We start from the raw sequence: 9,474 nt of genomic DNA, 5'->3' as shown, positions 1-9,474 counted from the left end.
TTTCTTCAAGTAGTCTGGTTTCAGCTACTCCGGAGACAAAACAGTTGTCTCTCTCACACTTGCTCCCTGGGCAAATACTATCTACCACCCAGTAGCCAAGGGAAAGCGGCATGAACCAAACTACATCTGGGTGGGAGCCAGCTCTGTCATCCACCTGTGATTTCGGAGTTTTGTGGGTACCCTCATCTGTGTGTGCTGATGGAGGCGGGGGGCAGGAGGACAGGCCACACCACAGTGTCCTGATCTGTCACCCCATGTACCATCCCAAATGCTGTACAAAGATGACCAACTGAAGCTCACACAAAGAAGCAAAGGTTAGGGGTATGGTGCCGCCAGCAGGTCAACCTGTACCTGTGGGGTGAGTGCATCAGCAGCCTGATGATGCCTTCAGACTTCCAGATACCCCAAAATTGCTTCTGTGTCTTTGGCCAGACCCCAACAACTTGGGGCCAAGTTTACCAAGAAATTAAGAGGCCAAAAGTTAGGTATTTGGGAGTCATATCTACAAACCACCTTGGACTCAGCTATATAAGCTCACTTATTGGCCTTATTTCAGAGACCCATATGTTTCAAAAGAGATCAAAAGACACAGGGCCTGTAGTGAGGAGGTAAGCGGGAACCCGTGACCGAGATCTCCAGGCTCTCTTGGATTGGAACTGGGCCTCCTCCCCTCAGATCCCCAGTTTTTCAGTGGCTTGACAGTCGCACCCACAGACTGCCCCCAGTGTCATACAATCTCATCAACCAGAGACCCAGAGACTCTAAACTAAAGCTCCTAGAAGAGAGCACCACAGAATCTCCTGACCCCATGCCAGGCTGTCTTCACCGGGGCACCTCGGAGGGGGACGGGTTGAGTTTCCCTCCTTGCCCCAAGTAGAGCCCCGGCAGCCAAAAAACCTCCAGAACGCAACCACTGCCATGCCCAAGGTCACTCTCCACACGCTCGAAAGAGCCTCACCCAAGAGGAGACAAGCCTCACCCAAAACAAGATGAACCTCACCAAAGAGCCAGCCTGTAGGAAAACCCAGGTATTCGGGAACCCATGACTGAGATCTCCAAGACCACTTGAATCAGGATTGGGTCTCCTCCCCCCAGGTCCCAGTTTTCTGGAAGCTTGGCAGTCAGGCCCATGAATTGCCCCCTGCGCCATGTAATCTCATCAATGGCCAAGGCCCAGAGACTAGACCAGAGGTGCATGTGCTCCCACTTCCCCCAACATGGAGTCCTGTAGCCCAGATCCTATCTGAGTCAGGATGAAGGAGTGGTGGGTCCAGGTGGGGCTGCTGGCGGTGCCCCTGCTGGAAGCCTACCTGCACATCCCACCCCCATATCTCTCCCCTGTGCTTCACTCATGGAAGTCGTCCGGCAAATTCTTCACCTAAAAGGGGCTGTGCATCTTCTACCAAGACTCCGTGGGCATGATTAGAAGTCCCGAGACGGTGGTGCTTTTATGTGGCTTTCCAACATCCAGCTATGATTGGTACAAGATTTGGGAGGGTCTGACCCTGAGATTTCATTGTGTGATTGCCCTCAATTTCCTAGGCTTTGGCTTCAGTGACAAACCCAGACCACATCACTACTCCATATTCGAGCAGGCCAGCATCGTAGAGGTGCTCCTGTGGCACCTGGTTCTCCAGAACCGCAAAATCAACCTTCTGTCTCACAATTACAGAGATATTCTTGCCCAGGAGCTGCTCTATAGGTTCAAGCAGAATCGATCTGGCCGGCTCACCATCAAGAGTCTCTGTCTGTCCAGTGGAGGTATTTTTCCTGAGACTCATCGGCCTCTCCTCCTTCAAAAGCTGCTGAAAGATGGAGGCATGCCCTCTCCCATCCTCACACAGCTGATGAACTTCTTTGTCTTCTCTCGAGGTCTCACCCCCCGTCTTCAGGCTCTACACACGCCCCTCGGAGAGAGAGCTGTGAAACATGTGGGCAGGGATCCAAAACAACAACAGGAACCTGGTCATCGACAGTCTCTTGCAGTACATCAACCAGAGGAAGAAGTTTCGATGACGCTGGATCAGAGCACTAGCCTCTGTAAACATTCCTATTCATTTTATCTAAGGGCCAATGGATCCTGTGAACCCTCTTCTGGAATTTTTGGAGCTGTACAGGAAAACGCTATTGCGGTCCACAGTGTCGATTCTGAATGACCACATTAGCCACTATCCACAGCTAGAGGATCCCACGGGCTTCTTGAATGCTTACATGGGCTTCATCAACTCCGTCTGAGCTGGAGAGTGTAGCTTCCCTGCATTACCTCCCCTAAGCCCCATTTGTCATGTGCTCCACTTAAGAAGAAAGGCCCAGCAGAGGTCCTGGCCACCACACTATTCTCGCCTCACTTGGTGAACAGCTTAGAGTAAAATGCCAGCAGAAGCTCTGACTGAGGGTGACCGCACTGTCCATCTCCCATTCCTCTGACATCTGATCACGTGTGCAGACCCACCTTTGTCACTGTGCTATTAGAAATTCTGATGGGCACAGCTACTCTCTGATGCTGAAAGCCATTCCTTCACCTACTGCTTTTAAAAAACAGAAACATGAATTCTTGATATAGTTAAAAAATTAATAACTGACCCAACTCCAATTGGATCCTAAAGCATGAGGGTACTCCCCTCCTCACCTCGAGGGGCCTCTAGGGCAGGTGCTCTGTGTTCCCCAACAGCCTCCAGTGAGGGCAGCTCTCCTCTGTATTGGATTTAGATTTAGTTTCATCTGCTGCTTCTTATTTTGTTAAAGTAAATTTTAGTTTGATGCAGTCTTTTAAGTATGTTCTATTATTTATTTTTATATACATATATGTATTCTTTACTAAACCTTGTTCTGCTAGAGTAGTGAACCTTACTAATAATCATTGTTTATTTTTTTCTGAGTATATTGAACTAAATCCAAAATGTTTACAGAATTTCCTAAGGTCACAGGACATTAAGGACCGATAGCATCTGTGCCAGAGATTTACTATTATTTGCGGTTAGAATCAGTCTTTCCAACTAATAACAGTATGATCCTTCATACCTCAGTGCTTAGAAGCATCTCCCTCCTAAGCTGGAGGGGAGGGTATCATTGGATAGTCCCAGTTACTATGCTGAAAGTATATTATTCCTCTTACAATGATCATTTAACTTCCCATTGGTTGTCCCACAGAGACTGCCTCATGTAGCTCAGCAATTCCTGTACTTTACATACAGAAAAGTTCCAGAAACTTTTTTTTAAATGCAGGAGTACTGCTATTTATTCAGCCACTGATGAGCTGATTGAATCGTGCATGAACTCCACCTTACTTTTTTTTTTCATTTTTTATAATTTTATTTATTGAATCACCATGAGAGCAGTTACAAAGCTTTCAGGTATAAGTCTCGGTCATACAATGAAACACACGTACCTTCACCAGTGCCCATTCTCCACCCCCAACAGTCCCAGTATACCCCCATCCCACACCCTCCCCCTGCCTGTGGGGCAGGTGATTTCCACATTACTCTCTCTCTACTTTGATCACATACAATATTTCGACACCAGACCCACCATTATTATTTGAGATTTTACCCTAATACTCAGATCTGCTGAAAAGGCAACAGTAGACAATTTGTGTTCTATTGCTGGTTATGAATAACCTATGATGTCGTGTGGCTGCAGTAGGGCCATGTCGTTTTGAAATTCCGAAATTTTAACACTTAAATCTGGAGGGATTTCTGCCAAAAGCCACTGGGTTTTGAGATTTGCTCCTGAGTCTCTGGGATCATGGCCGTTGAGCAGCTTGATCAGGAGCCAGAGAGGCCGTTTGTGGGCGATGACTTGGGGTCTCGTTGGGACGGGGAGACCAGGACCGGCTCCACCCCCATCCTGTGAGGCCCAACAAGTTTCGTCACTGCGTGCCCAGATCTTACTGTCCAATGGCCTTTGGAGGATGACGGCCACCGAGCCGCCAAGGGGGAGCAGGCAGAGGGACAACACCCTTTCCTCCCTGGGGTGGCCAGTAACCTACTGCAGGGACCGGACGCATTTCTGCCAAAATCCACTGAGTTTCGAGATTTGTTTCTTAGTCTCTGGGATCATGGCTGTTAAGCAGCTTGATCAGGAGCCAGAGAGGCTGTTCGTGGGTGATGACTTGGGGTCTCGTTGGGGTGGGGAGGACAGGACTGGCTCCACCCCCATCCTGTGAGGCCCTGCGTGTCTCGTCACTGGGGGCCCAAACCTGACTGTCCAGTGGCCTCTGAAGGAACAGACTGTCCAGTGGCCTCTGAAGGGGGGAACAGGGCAAGGCACAAAACCTATTCCCACCTGGGTTGGCCCAGCACCAGTAACCTACTGCAGGGACCGGATGCCTTTCTGCCAAAAGTCGCTGGGTTTCGAGATTTGTTTCGAGTCTCTGGGATCATAGCCATTAAGCAGTTCAATCAGGAACCAGAGAGGCCATGCCTCCAATTATATAGCTGAGCCGGAGGTGGTTTGTGGGTGTGTTTCCCACATACCTAACTTTTGGCCGTTTACTTTCTTGGTAAACTTTGCCCCAAGTTTTGGGGTCTGGCCAAAAGCACAGCAGCAATTTTGGGGTACCTGGAAGTCTGAAGGCGCCATCAGGCTGCTGATGCACTTGCCTCACAGGTACAGATTGACCTGCTGACGGCACCATACCCCCAAGTTCCAGAAACTTTTAAGAAAAAATTTTGAAAGACTTAAAAGCAATGGTGCTGAATATTTTTTTAAGCCACAATTTCATTGTCATAGTCAAAATAGGATGATCGAGTGATTTTTTTTATTAGCAACCTCAAGTATAACTGAAACTGGAATAAGTGTTTATTTTCTATTAATAACAATGAATTTTGGGAAGAGAAGAACAACATGGAGGGCGGGATCCACAGATCCCGAAGGAGAAAAAAAAAAAAAACACAGGTTCCAAAAAGAGCTGAGATCATCGGGAAGCCCCAGATGGGGTAGGTACCGCATCCCGCCTCCCCCAGATGGAACCCCGGTGACCAGAAGCCTCTACAACCACAGCTCGAGTATGCGGGAACTTGGACTTTTCCTCAAATCTGCCGGGACTGCAACTCCCAGGTAACCTCAGATTCCGGAAGTCACGCCCACAGCCCGCCCCCCAGCGCCATATTGACAGCATTCAGCTGAAGAGAAGAACAACATGGAGGGCGGGATCCACAGATCCCGAAGGAGAAAAAAAAAAAAAACAGGTTCCAAAAAAGAGCCAAGATCATCGGGAAGCCCCAGATGGGGTAGGTACCGCATCCCGCCTCCCCCAGATGGAACCCCGGTGACCAGAAGCCTCTACAACCACAGCTCGAGTATGCGGGAACTTGGACTTTTCCTCAAAACCGCGTGGCCACTCACGCGGCCGCGCGACATCTCTCTATACACAAAGTGATCCATGGGAAGTAAATGACCCAACGTTTCTCTCTGAAAATCATAGTTAAGTTTGGAGCACGGCCACGGCCCCAGAAGCACAAGGACTTAATGCAGAACCAGCAGCTTGGAGCAGAAAAGTGAAAGGACTATGCGTTAATCCAGGCCATCAGGTCTGTCCGGAGGGGAAAGGGTGTTGCCCCAGTCGCCTTCTCCTCTCTGGAAAGAAAGATGGTGGCCGCATGGGAGCCTTGTGGACAGCAGGTATGAGCTGGGGGAGTGGGGGCGACTAAAACCTCATGGGAAGGGGGGCGTTCCGGTCCGTCCTTCACGCCCTACCGAGGTCACCAGTTGCCCCCCGCGAGCGGCTCTCCAGCATGGCCACGGTCCCAGAAGCACAAGGACTTAATGCAGAACCCGGAAGCTTGGAGCAGAAAAGTGAACAGACCATGCGTTAATCCAGGCCATCAAGTCTGCCGGAGGAGAAAGGGTGTTGCCCCATTCGCCCTCTCTTCTCTGGAAAGAAGGATGGCGGCTGCATGGGAGCCTTGTGGACAGCAGGTATGAGCCGGGGGAGTGGGGGCGACTAAAACCTCATGGGAAGGGGGGCGTTCCGGTCCGTCCTTCACGCCCTACCGAGGTCACCAGTTGCCCCCCGCGAGCGGCTCTCCAGCATGGCCACGGCCCCAGATGCACAAGGACTTAATGCAGAACCCGGCAGCTTGGAGCAGAAAAGTGAAAGGACTATGCGTTAATCCAGGCCATCATGTCTGCCCGGAGGGGAAAGGGTGTTGGTCCCTTCTGCCCTCCTCCCTCTGGAAAGAAAGATGGCGGCCACATGGGAGCCTTGTGGACAGCAGGTATGAGCCGGGGGTGTGGGGGCGACTAAAACCTCATGGGAAGGGGGGTGTCCCGGTCCGGCCTTCACGCCCTACCGAGGTCACCAGTTGCCCCCCGCGAGCGGCTCTCCAGCATGGCCATGGCCCCAGATGCACAAGGACTTAATGCAGAACCCGGCAGCTTGGAGCAGAAAAGTGAACGGACTATGCGTTAATCCAGGCCATCAGGTCTGTCCGGAGGGGAAAGGGTGTTGCCCCAGTCGCCTTCTCCTCTCTGGAAAGAAAGATGGCGGCCGCATGGGAGCCTTGTGGACAGCAGGTATGAGCCGGGGGACTGGGGGGCGACTAAAACCTCATGGGAAGGGGGGCGTTTCGGTCTGCCCTTCACGCCCTACCGAGGCCACCAGTTGCCCCCCACTAGCGGCTCTCCAGCACAGCCACGACTCCAGAGCACAGAAACCAATTTCTTAACTATCTGACTTTCAGTAGAAATACTTCCAGGGTCAATAAGTAAAATAGCAGAAATCCAAAACCAACATATAATTCTTGAACCCAGCTGTAGAAAGCAAATCACTTCACTTCACAATGCTTTGTCAGCATGTCTGATTTGGGGGGGGGGGGGGGCGGTAAACTCTAAATAATAGTGGTGAATCTTTTATTGAAACAATGAATCTAATCAAAGCAGATAGAGTGTTAACTAGAATTCATCTGCCCCACAGGGACTGGGAGGGGTGGGGGGGTGGGATTTTATTGGGGTTCTTCATGGTAAAAAATAAGTTTTGGTAAAGGGAAATGTGCTTGATATTTGCATGACTGAGACCTAAACCTGAAAGCTTTGTAACCTTTCCCATGGTGATTCGATAAATAAATAAATTAAAAAAAATGAATTTTGACAAAAATAGACCCAGAGACTATAAGCTAAAGCTTCCAGAGGAGAATGACACAGAATTTCCTGGACTTTATATTCTATCCATAACAAGCAATACAAAACAAATCGTCTAGCATTGTTTTTTCAGCAGGTTTGAGTGGTGGTGAGACTGATGTCGAAGTATCGAATGTAACAAAAGTAGAGAGAGAATATGGGGGAAATTGTCTGCCACACAGGCAGGGGAAGGGTTGGAATGAGGGTGGGAGTGGGGGAATACAGGGGATTTTGGTAGTGGAAAAGGTGCACTGGTGAAGGAATGGGTGTTTGATGAAGCTCAAACATGAAAGCTTTGTAACTGCATCTCATGGTGAATTTAAAAAGGGGGTGGGGGGAAATAACAATAAAGTAATAGAAATTAAGATTCTGAATAAAAAAAAAAAAGAAAAAGTAATGTGGAGTTTATGCCCAATTCAATCAGCTTAATCAATGGCTGAATAAATAGCAGAGCTCCTACATTATAGAAAGAAAGAAAGAGAGAAAGAAAGAAAGAAAGAAAGAAAGAAAGAAAGAAAGAAAGAAAGAAGCAAAGGTTAAGGTAACACGGGGCAAGAAGCAGGACTCTGCAGCATCAGTCAGGAAGGTGGATGGTCCCCTGTACATTTCTCAAGACAAAAGGTGAATTGGAGAGTCTTAGTTAGGAAAGGGAGATGAACTCGGATCCAGTCTTCCTGGTGAGTAAAGGAGCTCATGTGCTTGAGATTCCAGCTGCCGGCTCTGGGCAAACAGGCAAACACACTGACCAGGACTGAAACCCCCACACTGGGGTCCGTGCTTCACCCTGAGGGGCTCAAGCCCAGTCAGTTTTCATTCAACACAAGTTAGGGTTAGGAGGGTGGGAGGGGAACAGGGATGAGCAGCAAGAATCTGTTGGTAATCGGAGGAGTTCTCGTGACAACAGGGGCAGTGCAGGTAGACTATAAAGAGACAGGGTCCCTGTTAGCGAGGACCCCATTCTACACAGCGAGAAGGGACAGACAGTCAGCTTCAGCAGTCTCCGGGCAGCTCATGCAGATATCCATTACTCAATCCTCCAAATTAGCCACATGAAGCAGTGGAGGAGTCCTCTTCCTTCTCCCTACCTGCAGACACACACTCCCCTCAGCACCCCCAGGCCAGCCCGGGGCACCCCACCTGTCCCCTGCACCTGGCCCACCAACACTCACACAGGTTGTGCTTGCAAGCCAGGTAGCGAAGGATGGCATTGCTCTGGGTGATCTTGTGAGGCCCATCGATTAAGTAGGGCAGCTGAAAGGCAACAGGGCACGTCACAGGGTCCCCAAGCTCCCCTGCACCCCACCTTCCCTACAGGGACCCAGCCCTCCAATCCTGGCCGGGGTGGGCACAAAGTTAACCTGTCAGAGGACTGGGTGAGCTGGAGCCCAGCACCAGGGAGAGGCAGGGCAGTGCCCCAGAAACTCAGGGGGCAGAGGCACCAGGTCCTGATGGGACAGGAGAAGGCACCCACCCCTCACACTTCCCACATCCCCACACCCCGCCAGGCCCTGCACCTACATTGGGGAAATCAAGGCCCAACTTGAACTTCTCATTCAGACAGAGAAATGAGAACAGATCTCCCCAGTGCCCAGCCCGTCATTGTGGGGAGCTGCACTGAATCAGTGTCATGACCCCAGAAACAGGGGGATTTGTAATTTGAGCCAAGTCTCACATTCCAGTTTTGAGGGGAAACAGCAGGTAGAAGAATCTGAAACCAACAGGGAAAGACTTAGGCAGGATTAAGGCAAAAAAGGAAGGGCAGAGGTTTCCAGACTTTGGCCACAGCCCTCCTCCCTTTTTTCAGAAGAAAAAAAAAATTTACCCAACACCACCTGGAAATCTCCCTTCTTTAAGGAAACAGAGAGCACCCCAGCTGTACCCCAGGCTCTACCTTCCCCTGGATTGTTCTCTCCTCCCTGAGGACACTGTGTGGGAACTTGCTTGGGAACACCCTAAGTATTGTTTCAAGACCCAGTGCTCACCCTTGTCCTCCTGAGGAAAGCCAGGCAGCACCCTCAAAAGATTAGGGCTAGGACAGTACTGACTCCACTGGGCAGGGTGGCAGTGGGGGACAATAGACCAGGGCCTTCCTTGGGGCTGCTTACACAGAGCATGACCTGCAGAAGTCCGGAGGGGCAGGGTGGTGATGGTGGCCCGCTGTGCTTGTCCACGGTTCCCAGGTGCTATGATACTGTCAAGACTGAAAATACTGAGTAATAAAAATGTTCAGACTCAGTGTTGGAAAGTAGAAAAAGTTCACTGGAAAGTAGATGAGAAAGGGAAAGAAACTCCCTCCCCAGGAGGGGAGGAATTGAGTCTCTGACTAGGCACGGCTGGGTTTGTGGGGTCTTTATA

The 9,474-nt window shown here is 50.2% G+C and overlaps 1 pseudogene; it reads left to right on the top strand.

Annotated features, from left to right (window-relative positions):
* The first annotated feature begins 1,253 nt into the window (after positions 1-1,253).
* LOC130046115 (mesoderm-specific transcript homolog protein-like) lies at positions 1,254-2,235 on the top strand (annotated as a pseudogene).
* The last annotated feature ends 7,239 nt before the right edge of the window (positions 2,236-9,474 follow it).

This window comes from Sorex fumeus, unplaced genomic scaffold, assembly GCF_029834395.1.
Source record: "Sorex fumeus unplaced genomic scaffold, SorFum_2.1 ptg000131l, whole genome shotgun sequence".
NCBI classification, from domain to species: Eukaryota; Metazoa; Chordata; class Mammalia; order Eulipotyphla; family Soricidae; genus Sorex; species Sorex fumeus.
The sequence above is the reverse complement of the archived record's forward strand: the minus strand, read 5'-3'. Positions and strand labels throughout refer to the sequence as shown.